Genomic DNA, 5,802 nt, shown 5'->3' on the forward strand with positions numbered 1-5,802 from the left:
AAGAATAAAGCAAACAATGATCTTCCATGGAAGAACAGGAAGCTAAATTAACTTTACCTCTGAAATGTCAGATTGAGATTGTTTGGTCATTATATTCTATGAATTGTGTCGTAACAACCTTGACTGTCCATTTGCCAATAACTCCCTAAACGGTCGCCGCACAGACAACCCTGTATTGTTGAGGACAGTCTGGCCTGGGAGCCGTTCATCAATTTGTAAATCTTGGAAGCAATACTTTCTTTCTCTCTAATTATGTTTTGGAGATCACCCTGTAATATTGACAGTTTAAGTATACTCACTGTCTGCGGCTCATCATACAGAAGAAAAAAGTAATTGTTTTTGTCCTTTCTACTTTTCTGCACAGCTCAAGCAGAGTTAATGCTAAGCAATTTACTCAGTCTTAGTGATTGGTCTATAATTAGGGCCTCGGGGCAATCGCACCGAGCACTGGTCCCATACAGCAATAGCTGTAGGGACCAGTGCTGCACTACTGTTATACTGTGGATTTCTTCTTATTCCTCTTGCGGACGCAATTTTGTCCCGCTACTAGTCCTACAACTTAAAGAGTTGCAGGACAAATTATATATCAAAACGTGCGGTTTGATCGGGATCGGTGTGCTATTACTTTTATCCACAGAATACGAATTTTTCGCGACGTAAGTCGCAAAAAACTGCTCAAAATTTTGCATTGAAATGAATGGGACGGCCGACAAAAAATGAGCGAAAAAGAACAATCATTGGAGATTTTTAAATGTCTACTTCTCCGGCATAATTTCACCTAGAGACTCCATTTAAACTTTAAACAGTAGACACAAGTCTTGTGTATCGGTGTATTAATCCACATTTCGATAGGTCATATAGTTTTTTATCAATCCCTGTTCAATGACCATGATAATTTTTAGAGAAATTCTGAGATTATAATGGGTGTGTATTGCAGGGAATGTTCGTGTCAGAGTGTGTGATGTCATCGCTCAGAGTGTAGAGGGAGAGGTAAAACTGTCAAAAAATAAATTTGAAAACTGCGCTCCAGGCCGCAAATTCCACTCTACAGAAATAATTTATACATAGAAACGTAGGAATACTAGTCTTCTCCCTCACAATCCTCTGGTAAAGCTGTCAGAGTTATAGTTTGGGCGTACGACGCAAAGATGCGCCACCAAAACCAACAACTGCCTCATTGGGTCCCATATTAAAAACGGAAGGAGATATTTGAAAAAGGGATATGGAACAGTTTTTTTTAGATCGCTCTAACAAAGCTATTTTTTTATTTTTCTGAAAAAAAACAACATATGTAGACGTTCAGGAAGAACTCAGGACGCTCAAAGTGAAGTCGAATCAATGATAGGTATTATGGTTTTGCCAAAAATGCTTTCTGTTCAAGGCCAGAAATTCCAGTCTGTCCACCTCTGGCTGCTGTCACTCCTTCGGAACTTTAACAGGTGGTATCAGTTAATTCAGTTGATTGCTTTGATCTGATTGCCTTTGATCTTTGATGTGATTACAGTTACAGATACACGCACACACATGCGCGTAAGTGCGCACACTCCTCACACATGCATACACCTGCTTCAAACACGCACACACAGGTAACTTTGTGATTTTAATTACACACACAGGTAACTTTATGCGATTTTTCGCTACACACACACACACACACAGGTAACTTTATGTGATTTTAATTACACACACACACACACACAGGTAACTTTATGCGATTTTCGCTACACACACACACACACACAAATGCGCGCGTACATGTTTCTCTCTCACACACACACACACACACATTTTGAGGTTAAAGGGCATAGTTTGAAATATCTGAAGAATCTCATCATAGTGTACACACACCGGCAGTAGCCCCCGTGGCCCTTTCAAAATTTCCCCAGAGGAAATTTTCTAGTTTGTATTTAAACTTGCAAAAAGAGAGAAACTAGTTCTAGATCACTGCACCTGTGCTGTTGTGTCAGATACCCGCACCTGCAGCTGCAATCTCTTTGTCACAAAGAGGTCAGTAGTTTTCTTCCTTCAGCTCTCCAGCAATAAATCATCCTCTGCTCCCTTTGGTCCCTTTGGGTTCTTCTGTCTGTTCTTTGACCACTGCGGGGAATGAAATTAATGGAAACTGTCCCACAACATTGTGAAACACCATTTGTTCCCCTTTCTTTTGTCTCTCTCAGAGCCAGCTGATTGAACCCAAAACGGGTTGGCTGTTATTTGGAGGCATGTTGGCGACCTTGATGTAATCCCCATCACACTCCCACTGAAGTTCAACTGGTTTCTGTTACTCTTATGTTATACTCTTAAAGTGAGATTATGCATCTTTGGCTGAACAGTTGCAACACAATTGCCTCCTGGACAGTTAAAGGATAATATTTAATGGAAAAATGCTACTACTCTTTAGTCTTTAGTTAAATACTGAAGTAATCAGTAACAGTAAGTAAGTAAGTATTCAAATGGAGATGATTCATTAAATCAGAATACTCACTTAGTAATGTCTGTTAAACAATATTTTCTACCTAAAATTTGTAACATTAGCCATTAGGTTCCTGTTCTGGAAAGTGAAGCCAATGCAGAAGTGCTTTAACCCTGTATTCATTCATTCTTTCTTTCTTTCTTTCTTTCTTTCTTTCTTTCTTTCTTTCTTTCTTTCTTTCTTTCTTTCTTTCTTTCTTTTTTTCTTTTCCACATTTAATCAACAGGTTACAGAGGATATACACAGAACTCCAAGCCCCATAACTCATATTCCCTCACATAGGGTAAATCAAAAATAACTAATAAGATTCACAGAAACACAAACTAATAATAATAATAATAATAATAATATTATCCAATATACACTCTAAAAAATGTTTGTAGAAATAACAGTAAAACTCTGTCAAATACATCAGAAATAGGGCGGAAATTAAAAATTGTACATCACCGTATTAGACACTTTTAATTACCGTAAATCAAAGAATAGCACAAAACTTTTACTTTTTTCTGTCATAAACTGGAAGAAACATGCAGTTTTGCTGTAAAAATATAACATTTTCATGCAAAATGTATGGAGAAATACCATGATGTGTGAATGAATGACACAATTACCCTAAAAATAACGGGAATATTCAGTCTAAATTACAGTTTTTGCTGATATTTACATTTAAATTTAGAATAGAAAATCCACTCACTGTAATTTTTACGGTGAAGTTCTGGCAACCAGAGCTGCCGGTATTTTACCGTAAATTAAACAGTATTTTTTTTTACAGTGTAAATAATATCCAAACCTAGACACTCAACACACAACAGACATTTTTACACAACATAAATAAGGAACAAATAAAACAGATGAGAAAAAAAACGGATGAGAAACAAACAAACAAACAAACAAACAAAAAAAACACAACACAACACAAACTATTCCGCTCAGGTCTTGCCATTATTACTAAGCCTTATATTGACCCAGAGTGCTCTTAAAGTCAAATTCCATATGAGATTGCCAAATTTTTAAAAAGTCTGAGTATCTGCCTTTACTCCTATTGGTTTATAGGAGTAATATACTACCTATATTATCCAGTGTAAGAAAGCTTGAAAGTTCATTCCACCAGTGAGCTGTTGCAGGGGGTTCGGTATCTTTCCATTTTAAAGTTATACATTTCCTGGCTGCCAGCATAACAAGATTTATGTATCTGCTCTGGTGTTTATTCCACTTGTCAGACAGACTAGTTCCCAAAAGACACAAACGAGGTGACAAATGAATAGGTACTTGTAAACATTGAGATATCAACTCAATAATAGATTTCCAAAAAAAGGAAAGTGAGTCGCAAGACCAAAACATATGAGGAAATGTTCCTTTTTGTTTCTTTTTGAGAAATTACATCTCACTGTTCATTTTATGTAGTTTCTCTGGAGTGTAATAAATCCTATGTATCATCTTAAATAGAGCTTAAATTGTAGGAAAATTTATGAACTTGCCTACAAACGACCAATCCTCTTTCTGAATTTCCATATGAAGATCTTGTTCCCACTTTAGTCTTAGATGATCAGTATTTACCACAGAAGAATCAATAAAGACATGGTATAACTTAGACGTGCTTTTCTCTTTGTTCTGATTCTTATTGTTTAATATATCATCCATTTTTGATGGTGTAGGTTCTTGGAAAGAACCATTTTCAGTATTTACTACGTCTTATTTGAAAAAAATCTAAATAAATGAGAAGGAGAATTCATATCTCTGTTGCAACTGAGCGAAAGAAAGAAATGTCCCGTTTTCAAACAAATGACAAAACCCTGTATTCTTTCTAATAGCCAGCAGGGGGCGACTACTGGTTTCAAAAAGAAGTCAGGTTGTATAGAAGTCCATGAGGAAATAACTCTGATGTTCTAAATGTGTTCATGGTCTCAATTGCTAGTTTCCAGTCTGTTCATTTCATAATTTATGGTCCAATTTAGAGAAAAATGTATGATAAAGCAGGCATGCTTTAGTGCAGACCTGTGCATTGGGCGACGAAATCAATATAGCCGCAGTGCTTTTATTTTGAAAAAAAATAGCAAACATTAGCACTAGCTAACAAGCACTTTTACTATAGTTAAGACAACAAATATAGCCACTAATATATATGACAGAATAAAATAAACTTTAACAAACCTTGTGTCCTGTCAGTCACTATAGAAGCCTTTTGATACTTTATATCAACTTTATATGAATTACTACGCACTCGTTATTATTTACCGTTCGTTTTTTCATTTAACCGTTCTACTGGTTATTTCCTGTCACTACCTTTCAAAATGAAAGCACCCGTTTCACACTGGTTGGCACTTTTTCAAAATAAAAGCACCTCAACATTGTAAAACACCTTGAAAATGTACAAACATGAAAAACAAGCTATATAATACAAAAACACCAATAGGAAGCTTACTAAAGGACATTTACAGTTGTGTTTAAAATAAATGGACTAGTGATATAGTGATTGGAGTATTTATTACTTTTTACTGCTATATTTGATTTACTCCACATTAACAGTCTTATCATAACATGTATTCCTATCAGTTGCAGCTCAAAACCAGATAATAATTTACTGTATTTTATAAAGCGATTAAATTAATATTGAGCAGAATTCAGTTCTGAGTTTTGGTCCGGCCCCTGCAACCTTCGTGGTATTGGTCATGTGGCCCCTTGGGGACATTAATTGCCCCCCCCTGCTTTAGTGTGTGGTTAACTTGTGATTGACAAGGTGCTACCACTACAGCCTTAATGACGCTTGTATTTGGGATTGTCTGTGTTTTTGTCTTCAAACTTTGACCCTTTTGCAATATGTTTTCAATTTATCAATTTTATTCTAACATTTTGGTCGCTGAAAAATGTCATGTTTGTCGTCAGTTGTATGGAAAGACATTTCTTAAGGTGTCTGCCATTCATTCTTTCAGTAAGTACATTTTGTTTTAAGCCTGTTTTTCGCTTGCCAAAGTTAATGTGAATTACAGATGCCAACCAATCTATCTAGCTAGTGCTAGCATTAGCGGATAATTTAGTATTTGGTATGCAGTACCTGGACACACTGGGCACATAACCAAACCTCTCATTCAAATATTGTCACTTCTGGGTCCAAAAAAACAAGATGGCGTCTATGAGCATACCATATCAAGTACACTGGTGCAGCTAAAACTAAGAACATCAAATTAAGCCACAGTGCATTTTATTGGTCATTAATCTACTTTTCATATGTAAGAAGAAGAATGTGGTTTTTTTAGGAGTTATAGGCACACCTTAACCCATAAGAACCCATGGTGACACCCATGTATCAAACACTTTTAATCTTCTAGAAT

Source organism: Centropristis striata, chromosome 3, assembly GCF_030273125.1.
Source record: "Centropristis striata isolate RG_2023a ecotype Rhode Island chromosome 3, C.striata_1.0, whole genome shotgun sequence".
NCBI lineage: Eukaryota > Metazoa > Chordata > Actinopteri > Perciformes > Serranidae > Centropristis > Centropristis striata.